Source organism: Zalophus californianus, chromosome X (genome assembly GCF_009762305.2).
Source record: "Zalophus californianus isolate mZalCal1 chromosome X, mZalCal1.pri.v2, whole genome shotgun sequence".
NCBI lineage: Eukaryota > Metazoa > Chordata > Mammalia > Carnivora > Otariidae > Zalophus > Zalophus californianus.
The window spans coordinates 45095200-45111711 of NC_045612.1; the positions used below are offsets into that span (position 1 = coordinate 45095200).

Below are 16512 nucleotides of genomic sequence, written 5' to 3' on the forward strand. Positions count from 1 at the left end.
TGTGGTCGCACCATTTTTCATTGCCACCAACAGTGTCTGAGTTTCATCTACCGAAACCCTGCCAGGACTTGGAATGGTCAATCTGTTTATTTCAGCCATTCTCAGAGGGGTGTAATGGGATTACATTTCCCTAAGGACTAATGGTGTTCAGCATCTCTTCATGTGCTTATTTGACATTTGTATATCTCTTTTGGTGTAGCATCTTCTCAAATTGTTGCCCACTTGTTTATTGGAGTGTCTGTTTCCTTCTTACTGTTTTGAGATTTTTTATTCTGGAAACAAGTCCTTTATCAGATATATGATTTTCAAATATTTTCTCCCAGTCAGTGGCTTGTCTTTTAATTCTCTCAGCAGTGTCTTTGGAAGAACAAAAATTATTCTGAGGGAGTCTAGTTTTTCAGTTTGTTCATTCATGGTTTTGATTTTTGCATTTGATGTCGTATCCAGGAAATTTTCAGCTAGCCTAGGAATGACGGGATTATTTGCTTGCGGTTTTCTCCTAGATGTTTAATACTTTTAGTTTTTACAACCAGTTCTGTGATTCATTTTGATTTGACTTTTGTGTATGGTGCAATACAAGGATCACAGATGCTGTTTGTGTATATGGAGACCCACTTGTCATAGGACTATTTGTTGAAAAGACTATTTTTTCTTTATTGAATTGCCCTCGTAGTTTTGTCAAAATTCTGTTGTCCATACATGTTTGGGTCTATTTGTGGACTCTTCATGTCGTTCCTTTGATACACATTTCTACTTCCATCCCAGTGCCACATTGTCTTGATTACTGTGAATTTATAGATTTGAAATAAAATAGAGCTTATCTTCCAACTTTATTATCTATTTCAAAGTCTTTTTTTTTTTCCTAGTGTAGGCCTGTCCCATTTTCACATGACTTTATTTATTTATTTTTTTTAAAGATTTTATTTATTTGACAGAGACAGAGAGAGCAGGAACACAAGCAGAGGGAGTGGGAGAGGGAGAGCAGGCTTCCCACCGAGGAGGGAGCCCGATGTGGGACTCGATCCCAGGACCCTGAGATCATGACCTGAGCCGAAGGCAGACGCTTACCGACTGAGCCACCCAGGCACCTCCACATGACTTTAGAATAAGACTGTCAATTTCTTTTTAAGTATATATGCTAGGATTTTTATTGGTATTTCATTTAATCTATAGATCGGTCTGGGGAGAATAGAAATTTTAACAATACTGAGTCTTCTGACCCCTGAAGAAGGTACGTCTCTCCATTTATTTAGGACTTGTTTAATTTCTCTCAGCAATGTTTTGCAGTGTTCAGTATACAGGCCTTGCACATCTGTAGTCATGGGTACACTACATAGATTATCTGTATGTATGTATTTTTAAGTTTTTATTTAAATTCCGGTTAGTTAACATACAGTGTAATATTCGTTTCAAGTGTACAATATAGTGATTCAACACTTCCATACATCAATCAGTGCTCCTCAGGAGAAGTGCACCCCTTAATCCCCACTACTTATTTCACCCATCCCCCTTCCCATCTCCCCTCTGGTAACCATCCGTGTGCTCTCTATAGTTAAGAGTCTGTTTCTTGGTTTGCCTCTCTCTCTTTTTTTCCTCCTTACTCATTTGCTTTGTTTCTTAAATTCCCCATATGAGTGAATTCATAGTTGTCTTTCTCTGACTAACTGATTTCGCTTGGCATAATACCCTCTAGCTCCATCCATGTCATTGCAAATGGCAAGATTTCATTCTTTTTGATGGCTGAGTATATACATGTATACATACACCACACACACACACACACACACACATACCACATCTTCTTTATCTATTCATCAGTCAATGGGCACTGGGGCTGTTTCCATAATTTGGCTACTATACATAATGCTGCTATAAACATTAAGGTGCATGTGTCCCTTTGAATTTGTATTTTTGCATTCTTTGGGTAAATACCCAGTAGTGCAATTGCTGGATTGTAGGGTTAGTTCTATTTTTAACATTTGGGGAACCCCCATACTGTTTTCCAGATTGGCTGCACCAGTTTGCATTCCCATCAACAGTGCAGGAGGGTTACCCTTTCTCCACTTTCTTGCCAACATTTGTTGTTTCTTGTGTTATTGATTTTAACCATTCTGACAGTGTGAGGTGATATCTCATTGTAGTTTTTAAAAAATTATTATTTAAATTCAATTAGCCAACATATAGTAAGTACAACATTAGTTTCAGATGTAGAGTTCAGTTATTCATCAGTTGCATATAACACCCAGTGCTCATCACATCACTCCTTAATGCCCATCACCCAGTTACCCCATCCCCCCGCCTACTTCCCCTCTAGCAACCCTCAGTCTGTTTCCTAGAGTTAAGATTGTAGCTTTGATTTGTATTTCCCTGATGATGAGTGATGTTGAGCTTCTTTTCATGTGTCTGTTAGCCATCCATATTAGCCTTTAGATGTGATCAGCAATGTACTGAATATAGAGATTGACATGTGCCTCACAAAATTCTGCAGGTTATCTTCAGAAAAGTAGTCACTAATACGAAATAGTTTAGGTGGATTCTTGGATGGTAAGAAAAAGAGGGAGAGAACATGTGTGTGTGTGTGTGTGTGTGTGTGTTTGTGTGTGTGTGTGTGTGTGTGTGTGTTGGTGAAGCTCTGAGGAATATTTCTTGTGAGGAATATGTGAGGTGAATTACTGTGTGTTACGTCTGTCCTCAGTTCCGAGCACATGTCAGGAGACAAGTCAAGGTGGTTGCTGTTTGTTTTCTCTCAGCTTTCCTTGGCCAGCAGGGTTACCATGGTGACTCAGTGACTGCTGTAAAATCTGGTGCAGACTGAAAATCCATTTATGATTCTTGCCTGAATCACTCAACTCTGATAGTTGTTAAGTGCCGCTTTTATAATTCTGTCACTTTTTCTAGACTTATAAATTGCCGTTCAAATGTCGGTCAGGGGTTGTCCCTTCTCCCCTATCAATTATTTACTTGTTCATGGGTTTATTTCATGAGTCTGACTCATGGATTCCTACCTTGATCAAAGGAATGCCATCCGACATAGTAATTATATATATTTTGACGCTGACATTGTCACAGAGTTGGCCAATGTTAGCCTTTTTAAAAATTTTTTAAAGATTTTATTTATTTATTTGACAGAGAGAGACATAGCGAAAGAGGGAACACAAGCAGGGGGAGTAGGAGAGGGAGAAGCAGGCTTCCCCACAGGAGCAGGGAGCCCGATGTGAGGCTCGATCCCAGGACCCCGGGATCACGACCCGAGCCGAAGGCAGACGCTTAACGACTGAGCCACCCAGGCGCCCCAGCCTTTTTGAAGTTAACTGCTGTCTCCATTTGTTGCCTTCTTGGAATTCTTTGAGCATGGACCTTGCTCTGTCGCCTGATGATCTCCCAATCTGTATAAAGAAAGTAATGTTGCCAACCTCACTGCAGCGATTTGAGGACTTAAAAGAGAAAAAATCTGGGAACAGCAACCTACACTGTATTTCGCTCTAGAAAGCCCTCAATATGCTGCCTGTCCATTCCAGCTTTGCCTCCTTCATTCCATCAATGAAATGCCTCTGACATGAACATGCTAGCATGACTACTAGAGAGAATACTTGGACATGGAACAGCAAGCAGGGATGAGCCCACATTTCCATGATGTGAGAGTGTGTGAATGTCACCGCTGTGTGCAGGAGGGGCTGTGGGATGCAGCTGGGGAAGAGGCACAGTGTTATTGTACGGATTCCAGTGACTGAGTGGGGACATGTGATCACATGCTGACCCCTCTCCCCTGCATTTCATTGTGCTTTCCCTTCTTCTCACGTTCCTATCTATTCCACACGCTGTCTGACCCCCTGACTCTCCTTCTAGTGGAATGTCAGAGAGAATGTGGACTCTGAGTCCCTAAAACAGGAGCTGATAGAGAAGAACCAAGAATGATGTCCAGTGTTGTATACGATTTCCTGGAACAAGAGTGAAGAGATCAGGATCCCATCACTGGGGACATTTCAGGTAAGTCATTACTCTTTTTGTGGTGTCTTCCATACAACAGGATAACAATCCACAATTCTCCAACCACCCAGGGATATTGTGGACTTTAAGTGTGATCCCCTGTGGGAAAGCAATCTGTGGCCACGGGTGGGAAGGAAGGACCAGTGCCCTTTTTAGTATTATATTAACAGGGACTCCACACATATGACAGAACTCTACATGGTAGGTGTTACATTAATGGTACACAAACATCAAGATGCTGAATTTAGGTTTTTCCCAGGTTTGGTCCCCATGGACTACCCCAACAAAGTCATCAAGGTGCTTGCTACAGCATCAGGTATATTGGCCCAACCAACGTCTACTGTATCCAAAACAGGGACGTGAGGTGGGAAGTGCCTACATTTTGAACAATTTCTCCTGTTTATGGTGGTATTGACCCACATTCGAAAAACACTGCTGTGGATTTGCAACCAGGGGCTCTTAAAATATTGAATCTTTTAATGTCTTATTTTGGCATCACAGCCTTAAATATCTGTGACTATTTCCAGTGCATCAAAAAGGGAACAATTCTTTCTCTTCAGTCATACTTATTCAGTGTTTGATATGGGAGGTACTGTGATACTTTCCCAAGATTCGCATGACTAAGAACCACAAACTGTGGATTGAACAATAGAAGTTTGTTGTCTCACAGTTATGGGAGCTAGAAGCCTGAAACCAAGGTGGTCCCAGGGCCATGATCCCTCAGAATCTTTTTGGTGTATCTATCCCGCTTCTTCCCAGCTTCTGGTGGTTTGCTGGCAACGTGTGGATTTCTTGGCTTGCAGCTTTGTGACTGCAATCTTTGCCTTCATCGGCACACGGTGTTATCCCTCTTCTGTCTTCACATGCCTGTCTTCTTATAAGGACACCAGTCGTAATGGCTCACGGATACGTCCTACTCCAATAGGACCTCATCATAACTAATTACATCCGGAACAACCATAGTTCCAAAGAAGGTTACGTTTGAAGTGCTGAGAGTTAAGACTTCAGTGTCTTGTTTGGCATGATGCAATGCAACCTATAACAGCCCCTGAACTAGTTGCTGTGGCTGCAGCACAGTGCACAAGACAAGACAGTGTCCCTGGTGCTTTGTTTCTAGCTTGGGAATACTGTCAGTAAGGTAAGGAAATCAATAAGCAGGACAATTGTATATGGATATGAGTGCTTTATTCTTTTTTATTTATATACTTTTTTTAGTTTTTGGATATGAGTGATTTAAAGACAACAAACTAATCCATTGAGTAGGAAATAATGAGGACAGGGATTATTGATGATGTTGTCAGTCAAGCACTTTTTCAGGAAGGGACATTTGAGCTGAGTCCTGAAGTCAAGAGGAAACCAACCCTGGACTGGCTTTTTGTTTGTGATATGTGTGGCACCAGTCATTCCAGATGCAGATGACAAGTTCTAGTGGCTGGAACTTGGGAGACAGTGTGCAGATAGTGGAAGATGAGGTTCAAGGGCAGATAGGAGCCACATCATTTGGGTCATGGAAGGAGACTGCAGTTGATTTTGTTTGTTTACTGCGTGGAAGTGACATGATCTGATTCATATGCTCAGAGGTGACTCTAGCTGTTGTGTGGAAAGTGGACTGGACAGGTACCTGATGACTGTGGGGGTGGCCATTAGATGCATCTTGCAGAAATCCAGGAGAACGCCCAGCATGGACTGGCCCAGCATTGGAGCAGTCTGCAGGGGACAGAGCTGGCTCAGCATAGGGTTTTTTGGAGGTAGGATATGTGCGACCTGCAGTAGCTGTGGGTGGGGATGTGTGACCATAAGGCAGGATCCTTGATGAGCCCTCAGCTTTTTATTCAGCCACATGCAGAAATGGCGGTGCTGTTTTCTATGATGGGTTGTTCAAAGAACTTTTGAGTCATTCTCATGATAACTAGGTATCCAACAATGGTTATAGTGAAAATTGGTGATTTAAAACATGCATGAGTTGATGAATAGGATTCAGATGTCAGACTATTAAGCTCTATTAAAGATGCATGAAAACTATCAAAAGTGTAAGAATCTGAACTTGCATGTATTTACAAAAACTTCTAGCATTTATCAAGCTATTACTGTGTGCCTTGCACTGTGCTCAGTGTGTTCATGTATGAACTCAATTAATTTTCAAAACAACAACCCCTGAGGCAGGGCTGATTGTTTTCCCTAGTTTATAGATGAGGGACACTGAGGCACAGAGAAGTTTTTTTACTCTTTCAGGGTTCAGAGAGAGCCTGCTCTTCCAAACTCTACAGTAGAATTTTGAAAATTATGTGATTCCTGGTCATTCATCCTTGTAACAACCAAAGGACAAGGGTATATATAATATTTTTGTTTTGAGGTATATTCAACATGCTATGTTATATTAGTTTTTGGTATACAACATATTGTCAACAATTCTATACATTACTCAATACTCACCAAGTTAAGTGTAGTGACCATTTGTCACCAAACATTATTACAGTATTATTGCCCATATCTCAGATGCTATCTTTTACTCTCCATTATTTATTTATTTATTTTATAACTGAAAGTTGATGCAAATATAAATCGGATTGTTTTCTTAATTTTTCTTTCTGCTACTTCATTTTCACTGTATAGAGATGCAACAGATTTCTGTGTATTAATTTTGTATCCTGAAACATTAATGAATTCACCCATCAGTTTGAATAGTTTTTTGATGGAGTCTTTAGGGACTTCTATATATAGTATGGTGCTGTCTACAAATAGTGACAGTTTTACTTCTTCCTTACCAATTTGTATTACTTTTATTTCTTTTTCTTGTCTTAATGCTGTGGCTAGGGCTTCCAGTAGTATGTTGAATGAAAGTGGTGAGAGTGGACATCCTTGTCTTGATCCTGATCTTAGAGGAGAGGCTTTCAGTGTTTTGCCATTGAGTATGATGTTAGACACTTTCCCAGCTAGGACCAAAACTCCAGAAGCAATGTGGGAAAGAGTGATATATTGAACATTAAAAAAACAAAAACCTTAGAGTAAACTGAAAAAGTAGAAATTGTAATATTTTAGGCCTGCCTCCCTGAAACAACTCTGAGGCTTCTAAAATGACATTTTTATGTATCTAGATCATTTAGTCACATACTTCACATACATCCAGATACATTCATTCTATGGAAAAGGCATTGTCAATTAAACCTAATCATTACATGCAGTCCACCTGACTTCTAACCACCATCTATTCTTGTTTTCTTGGGATCCAAACACTCTGCATTTTACCTTTATTTTTTTCTTAGTGTTTTTATACCTTTCTTTGCACACATCATGCATTTTTGTTACTGAAACTAGAGAGACTATGGATGAGCAAAGTGAAGCTCCCTGTGTTGTTCATTTTGAGCTTATGGAATGACATAAATAGCCAATGTGTCAAAACCTCGATTAAATAAACTCTTTTAAGAGTGAATACACAGAACTAGCACAGATTTAGCAGAGAACAGGGTGTTTACCCTCTGTTACTTCACCCTTGTACAGGCTGCCCAGACCCTCTTTCACCCACTGCCTGTCACTCCCTGTCCATGACACAGGACACAGCTGTTCAGACTCTGCTGTGATGCTCCACCCTCTCTCAGTCACCTACCTCCTGTTTTGCCCTGCACTGCCACGGCATACCTGCTACTATGACCATGGCACTCCACTGGTACCTGGTGTTTCATTGTCAGCAGAAACCCAGAGTATATGTTTTCATAATCTCCCTTTGCACCGAACAGGTTTTTTTTTTTCAGAGTTAAAATAATTCTGTATAGGTTCAAATCCTGAGTTTTGAGGGAAATTATCGTTATTTTATTTTACTCCCGGTAGACAAGGCTAGGAGAGATGTTTGATTATGGTAGTCCTTTGGTGCCACCTTGTGATAAAAGCCTGAACTGCTGCTTGACCAGTAAGGCACAGGAAAAGTGGGAGGAAAGGTCTGTGACCCAAATCCTACAGACAGAGCTTTCTGAAAGTCAGGATGGAAAGGGCGGTGTTCCTTGGGTATAGCATATTGACAGCCATTCGCTGGACACGTCAAATAATGGAATCACACAGCTTTTTGCATTTTTTGGCTTCTTTCACTTAGTTTAACGTTTTCAAGGTTCATCCATGCTACGGCAGGTATTAGTACTACATTCTCCTTTTTTAAAAAATACTGCCACGGGGCGCCTGGGTGGCTCAGATGGTTAAGCGTCTGCCTTCGGCTCAGGTCATGATCCCAGGGTCCTGGGATCGAGCCCCGCATCAGGTTCCCTGCTTGGCGGGAAGCCTGCTTCTCCCTCTCGCTCTCCCACTCTCCCTGCTTGTGTTCCCTCTCTTGCTGTGTCTCTCTCTGTCAAATAAATAAAATCTTACTAAAAAAAATAAAAAATAAAAAAATATTGCCAAATAATATGCTACATTTTATCTATCTACTTATTAATTGGTGGATATTTTGGTTCTTTCCACTATTATGAATAATGATGCTACGTCCATTCGTGTACCGGTTTTTAAGTAGACGTATGTTGTCATTTCTCCTGGCTGTGTACCTAGAGTGGAATTGCTGGATCCCGTGGTAACTCTCTGTTGAAATGTCTGAGGAATGTTTTCATGACCCTGACCGTCTTGAGGAGTACAGGCATAGGCTGTTAATTTTCTCCTGATTAGACGGCAGTTAGGAGTTTTGGCAAAGAAGGCCACAGAATTGAAGTGCCCTTCTCATCACCTCCCATTTAGGAGGAAGTGATACCCACTTGACCTCACTGTGCCACTGGGGATATTGACCCTTATTAACAGGGTTCAGGTGGTGTTTGTATAGCTTCCCCAGTGTACAGTAACTTCAATTCACCTACTCAATTCTTTGGAAAAGAATCACTAGGTCTGCCCTGGCCTTGGATTTGTAGATTGGAATTTCGTCTCACCTCATGGAGGCGGGGTATCTACGTGTATTATTTGGAATTATTTGATAAGGACAACTTTTTATTAATTCAAACATTTTTACATTTATATTTATTTATATATTTAGATTCGTGTATGATATTTTGTAGATTTTTTTTTCATGGAAACATCCCCAAAGAAAGTCTAGCATCATGATTTCTATGGTGCAGAAAAAGAATTTTAACTGAACACTCAGAAGCCTGCAAAAGAATTCTCTATCTCCACCATTATTTATCACCACCATTATATTGTCTAAATATGGCATATTAGAAAATGTGTTCAGTCGATATATTTAACCATATCAGAAATTGGAACATTATAATTACACACTATTTTATTTCATACTTGTAATCTTTATTTTATTCCATACTGGTAATCTTTTAAAAGAAATAAAAAAAAAAACAGATAAGACAGAGGTTATTGAAATGACGATAAAGATTATTGCTAACATGTATAAAATATGTTTGAACAAATTCTTTTCAATGAATAGATGTATGTAGCGTAAAATTTACATATTTGTCAGCCCATATAGATGCAAGAAAGTATATCTAAAGACATACGTTACATGGAATGTGTATAAAATAAATTTCTGAAATTAAAAATATATGATTATTATTTTCTTAATTACTTGACTATTCTTCAGTTAAATATGTATGTAGGAAACAAAACAAGCAATTCCTATGGTTTGGTTTTTATCATCATCAAAGCACAACATTTTCCTTTATAAAAGAAAGAAAGGCTAATATTTCTATTTTCCCTTCTTGGGGACAGTTTCATAACTCCACCTTGTTATAGTCACATATTAAATATTTACTATAATCTTAAATCTGAAGAGAATCCCGTATGTTTTTCTACTTCAGTGTATACGAATTGGATAATTTGGTGATTCACAAAAGAAATGGTAATCTACATGATTCCTAAACAGAAGTCTTCTTTAATATATATTAGGTATTAAATATTCAAGAAAGTATTTCCCAAACGTTCATAAATGTTTCATATATTTTTGTCAAATAAAAGATAATTTAAATTGATAAACAAATAAATGGCTGAACATAACAAGCCAGATGAGAATAAAATGCAACCTGTATGATTCCACGGACATAAAATTATAGGAAATCAAAACTAATCTACTGACAAAAGATTGGTGGTCGCTCGGGGACGGGGCATGGTGTGGTTGGCAACTATAAATCTAAATGTGATGTCCTGGGAATATAATCATAATGATGTTTAAGAATTTCCGATTATTATAAGCGATATTACTTGGTATCACGATAATAGGGCAAAGACCCACAGGTCATTATTATTTTATAAAATTCCAAATCCTTTTAACTGACATTTTAAACTAACACTTGAAAAATTTTAGGCTCCTAAAAAATTCTCTTTACCAAACAGATAAAACCACGGTTACCAGGAAAGAAGACATGTTAGAATCTCAAATTGCTAGGAACCCTTCAAACTAATGCATATTTTCACATTCTCAGAGAGAACGTAGGATTAATCATTTCTACAGCAAGAAAAAATATATGTGTATTTATTGCAAGTGCATGTTAAAGAACAAGTGTTCGTCAAGTTGGAACCATTCACTGCTTTCAGACAATGGCAGATTTCTCTAAGATGGGGCTCAAGGGCTATTACACTAAGCTTGTAGCTGCTGACCAAATGAAATTCCACCTGCTAAACCTCTTCTCCCATCATGAGATCAAAGTGGCTTCTCTACATTCAGCCTAGTTTGTGAGCCTTACCGGAGCTGTTATACTACATGATATTCTTCATATCAATGAACCCACTTGATCCAGGGTTCATATCCCACCAGGGATGTGAAGTTTTGGGGTCTCCTGAGGACTGCTGCCCTTGAGTCTGGAATGGAAGCTTCAGCAGCCATCAGGACACAGAACCTCACAACCTGACTCCTTGAGGCACCTGATATGAGCTGGGCCACTGTCGTGAAGAGCTGCACAGGGAGAGACAGATCCAGAAATCACTATGCTTTACTGGAGTAACTACATGCTTGGCACCATGCTAGGCACTAGTTTAGTGACATGACCCTGATGCAATTGGGTCATGATCATGACAACCACATGTTATAACAGACTTCTCACAGGGCTTTTTTCTTTTCCTTTCTTCCTTCCTCCTCTAATGACAAAATTGAAGAGGAGTAAGAAGTGGCCTGAATTCATATAGGCATTCATGATCCCACAGTAGCCACAGGGCCATGGGCTTGCTCATGTGTATCACTGAGGGTTCTCAGCAATCCTGTGGGTGAAGCATTCTCATCCCCATTTGACAGACATGAAAGCTGGGACTCAGAGGCCTTACCTGTCTTCCCTCCTGCACCCCTCTCTGCCTTTAGAGGAAAGCAGCTCTAGGACACTCCTGAAACAGGACCCACACTCACTGGAGTTGGCAGGAACCCATGACTACCTTTCAGACATCCAGGGCATGGAGCCCCAAAGGTGGAAGGAGGAGACTTGGTTCTGAATCCCTTTGCTTCCCCACACCCCAGGACAGATCCGCAACCCCCTCCAAGATCCACCCTCAGCTGAGTCTCAAGCACTTAAAGGAAGTACTTGCTCTTCTTGTCAGGCGGTGACTGTGTCTATTACAATGTCATCACGATCCTCACAATGACATCAGGTCTCCTTGGTGACCCTCAGGCCAGTCCCATACACCCTCAGTGCCTTCCATCTTGAAGCCATCAGTTCCAGAGCCCTGAGAAACTGCATCCTCTTAGCCACTGAACACCATGGGTTCATCAGCTTCAAAGAAGAGAGCTCTGCTTTGGCACATAAAAATCTGTGACTTCCAATCAGAGAAAGACATGTATCACATGACCTCACTGATATGAGGAATTCTTAATCTCAGGAAAGAAACTGAGTGTTACTGGAGTGGTTGGGGGTGGGAGGGATGGGGTGGCTGGGTGATAGACATTGGGGAGGGTATGTGCTACGGTGAGCGCTGTGAATTGTGCAAGACTGTTGAATCACAGTTCTGTACTTCTGAAACAAATAACGCAACATATTTTAAGAAAAAAGAAAAAGAAGAAGATAACAGGAGAGGAAGAAAAGGGGAGTATGTCAGAGGGGGAGACGAACCATGAGAGATGATGGACTCTGAAAAACAAACTGAGGGTTCTAGAGGGGAGGGGGGAAGGGGGATGGGTTAGCCTGGTGATGGGTATTGAGGAGGGCACGTTCTGCATGGAGCACTGGGTGTTATGAACAAACAATGAATCATGGAACACTGCACCAAAAACTAATGATGTAATATATGGTGATTAACATAACAATAAAAAATTAAAAAAAAATCTGTGACTTCACAGCACATCTTAGACACTTCTTACATCCATCCATCTATCCATTCATCCATTTATCTAATTAAGAGGCATTAAGACCAAACTCTACACCATTTGGTTATGTTTAGGGCTTCCCCAGAATGGAAACAAGGACGTCAGGTATGGATAGGGTAGTGTAGTCAATTTAGATGTTAAATCTAAGAAGAGATGGTTCCTTCCCATTAGGATTTCAGCCTGATGCAGTCTCTTAGAATTAATGATTTTAAAATTTGCTTGAATCTTTGGGACCCTACCTACATCTCTAGTTACAGCCCCTTTACATATATTCTCACCTTTGCACCAAAATTCTAAGAAGAATTCTCAATACTCAATGCATATTTCCCTGCACCTGTCCTACAACTCAGTCTTCATCCCTCATGCAACCAGGCCATGTTCTCTCTTGCTTCCATAGGAATTACCCTTGGCCAAGTCAACTATCATCTCTCTGTCACATGTAGAGATCAGGAATGTCGAAATGATTGTGCAAATGAAGACAAAGTATTTTCCCACAGGGAAAGGATTTGCTTCCTCCAGGAAAGAATACAGTTGCTTGAGTAAGACAGGGATTGTATTTCAATGCAGTCAGTTACCTAAAAGTTAGAGCTGTAAAGGACCTTCCATAGAGTCAGGGTCAGATAACTATGTGTCCACCAGCAATTGCCCTCTCTCCCTTTTTACATAGATATGTGAACTCTCTTATCCAGAATAACTGGGAAATGAGGTCTTTTCTTCAACTGAGTATCCATCTACAGTGTGGCATCATTGATTTATCAATGGATTTCATATATTCTGAACCCCAGATCAAGACCTCACCCTTTTTCACCTGTCCTTGATGACCCAAAAGACACTTTAGAATCCAGCCAGGTCTCAAGGTCACTGGTTTTTGATGGACAAAATTAAGTGATGTAGATGGTTGGTTAATCTGTCCTGACTCTGGAAAGTGTTTCTTTGAATAAGGTTTTGACATACTTACTCTGTATGTCATTCTGTGGGCATAAAATAAGCACCACAGGGAGCTTCACTTTGCTGATCCATAGTTGCTACATTTTTGGTAATGAAAATGTATTATTTGTGGAAAAAGAGTTACAAAAACACTAACACAAGATTAAAGGTAAAGTGCAGCACATTTGGATCCCAAGAAAACATGGATTTACTGTGGTAGAAGTCAGGATGACTGATCACAGAAGTATGTAGTAATTGACAATGCTCTTTGAACAGACTGCATTTTTGCAAAGTTTTGTATATTACCATTAGCCTCAGTTTTCTATCTGATTTTCATTACTAGAATCAATAACTGGAAAATTTAAAACGTATCAATAATAACTATTTCCAGGTAAGTCACCCAGTACACACTTCTCACATTTCTTTTAGTTTTGGACATAAAGGGGATCTCATCTCAGAGAACAATCCTTGCTGCACACCCACCAGCTCACGCATTCCCCTTTTTTTTGCTGAGAAGCTCCAACTCTCACGACAGTTACAAGGTTAAGTGCTCCTCTGATTTTTGACATAGTGCTTTTGGGTCTTCAAAAAAAAAAAAAATAGAGGTATGCAATTCCTTCTTAAATATGGCTTCCAAGTGGAGGTCTTTGACCAAGAGCTCCTCTTTGACTTCATCAAGTGTCACTGGTGATCTGGGAGCTCCAAAGCTTCCCACTCTCTCTTGAAAGCTTTGTTGGTGTCTGCAGGCATGGCCATTGGTGACTCCAGCCATCTGCTCCTGCATCATTCCTCATTGGTCTGTGGCATTATCTTGGGCCAAATCAGAGTAATTGCTCTAAAGTCCAAAGACACGGGGGAAGTACAAGGATAGAAACCTGACCCAGGATGCATCTAATGTGAGTAGCTGGATTCTTTGCTGTAGCATAGGTTTAAAATAAATGGTGAGTGGATCACTGATATGGGGAATTCTTAATCTCAGGAAACAAACTGAGGGTTGCTGGAGTGGTGGGGGTGTGGGAGGGATGGGGTGGCTGGGTGATAGACATTGGGGAGGGTATGTGCTGTGGTAAGTGCGGTGAATTGTGTAAGACTGTTGAATCACAGACCTGTACCTCTGAAACAAATAATACATTATATGTTAAAAGAAGAAGAAGAAGAAGAAGAAGAAGAAGAAGAAGAAGAAGAAGAAGAAGAAGAAGAAGAAGAAGAAGAAGAAGAAGAAGATAGCAGGAGGAGAAGAATGAAGGGGGGAAATCGGAGGGGGAGATGAACCATGAGAGACTATGGACTCTGAGAAACAAACTGAGGGTTCTAGAGGGGAGGGGGTGGGGGGATGGGTTAGCCTGGTGATGGGTATTAAAGAGGGCACATTCTGCATGGAGCACTGGGTGTTATACGCAAACAATGAATCATGGAGCGCTACATCAAAAATAATGATGTAATGTATGGTGATTAACATAACATAATAATAAAAAAATAAAATAAATGGTCAGTGGAAACGGGACCTTGTTTGTGACAGAGCCTACAAACGTCATGCACCTTATTCAGATTAAGTGTTTCCAGAATGACTATCCAGAGCTGCACAGACTTAGCAAACCTTCTATATTACTTAATACTGTCCAGCAAAAATCAATGATCCTGAGACACTTTTGGATTCTCAAGTGCCTTTGGGATCATGAAAGACAAGTTAAATAACATGAGATTTTGATCTAGATTTAATAATATATCAGATCCAATGAGAAATCAATGTGCTGTACTTTATAAGCCTACTCAGGCTTGAAGAAAAGACCTCATTTCCCAGTTATGCAAGATAAGAGAGAGCTTACATATATATGTGAAGTAAGGAAGGGCAATCGCTGGCAGAAACATAGTTAAGGGTTGCCCTGGAAATATTCCATCTGCCTTAACTGTCCCGAGGAAGTGTCAGGGTACCCTTTTTGTACCAAGTGATGAATGTAAATTTGTGTGTGTGTGTGTGTGTGTGTGTGTGTGTGTGTGTGTGTGTGTTTCTATATCCCCATCCAGCTCTACCACCTCCATACATTCCACAGTTGCAGCATTATTCTCAGTTCAGACAGGAGCTGGACCTCCAATCTCAGGCTTAGATATCCCAAGAAAAGTATTTTTTTATATCTTAGAAAAGTGATGGATACAGAGGGATTGTACCAGTTAAACAAAAATTCAGCTGTAAAAATCCAGAAAGCCGCTGATCCCATAAAGTCAAGCTCCCAACCTCTTTCCTCCCTCCCCTTTGCTGAGTCCCCTGGTCTGAGACTCTCAGAGGCTCTATCTTAAGTGTGAACACTGGGTGGCATCATATTTCCTCCATTTTTTTTCAATAATGAAAAGGAGTACATTTTACAAAGGGTAAAAAATATCACGAAGTGGTTTGTTTACCATGATACCAATTCTGCTTGGAAAATTCATATGTATATTAAAGTAATTCCATATAGTGTTGAACCAAAACTACATCAAGCTCATTGATTTACAGCTTTCCTCATCACTATCAGCTGACGCTCACTGTGGATTCTTCAGAGAGACCCTATCAGAGAACAGGGCATTCATCATCCATTCTCCCACCCTTGTACAGGCTGCCCAGACCGTCTCCCACCCCTTGTCTGTCAGCCCCCGTCCACGACACAGGACACAGCTGTGCAGACCCCGCTCTGCTGCTCCATCCTCTCTCAGGCTCCTACCCCCTGTTCTCATCTGCACAGCCCTTCACACACCTGTCCCAGATTGCCAAAGCATGCCACTGCCACCTAAGGTTTCATCCTCTGCAGGCCCAGGAGTATATTTTTTACAGTCTTGTTTTACCCTTATCTGTTTTTTCAGACAGAATTAGAACATTCTACATAGCTTCAAAACCTGGGTTTTAAAGGTTATGTTTATTTTTTTACTCCTTGCAGACACTTAGGAAAGTTTGATGATGGTGGTACGTTGGTACCACCTTGTGACAAAAGTCTAAACTACAGCATGAACGTTTGTGGAGCCTGAAAGTGGGAAGAGAGGCTGTGACCCAACCCTACTAGATCTTTCTGGAAGTCAGGATAGAAAGGAGGGAATTCCTTGGACACAACTATACTGATAGCCTCTTTCTGGATATTTCATATAAATGGAATTACACAATATATGGTCTTTGCATATGTGACTTCTGTCACTGGCATAATGTTTTCAAGATTCATCCATGTTGTAGCATGTATCGTCAGTACTTCATTTTTTTATTAACAAATAATATGCCTCACTTTTTATCTATTCATTAAATGGTTGACATTTGGGTTGTTTCCACTTTGGGATATTATGAATAATGATTCCATCTTTGTACATGCGTATACTAG

The 16512-nt window shown here is 40.3% G+C and overlaps 1 long non-coding RNA gene across 1 annotated transcript in view; it reads right to left on the reverse strand.

Moving 5' to 3' along the window:
• Nucleotides 1–9285: 9285 nt before the first annotated feature.
• The window catches only part of LOC113931505, a 110054-nt gene continuing 102827 nt past the window's right edge, over nucleotides 9286–16512 (reverse strand). The window contains exon 4 of the long non-coding RNA XR_004819794.1: nucleotides 9286–10852. This is a non-coding gene — a long non-coding RNA (uncharacterized LOC113931505). The remainder of the gene's footprint in view (nucleotides 10853–16512) is intronic.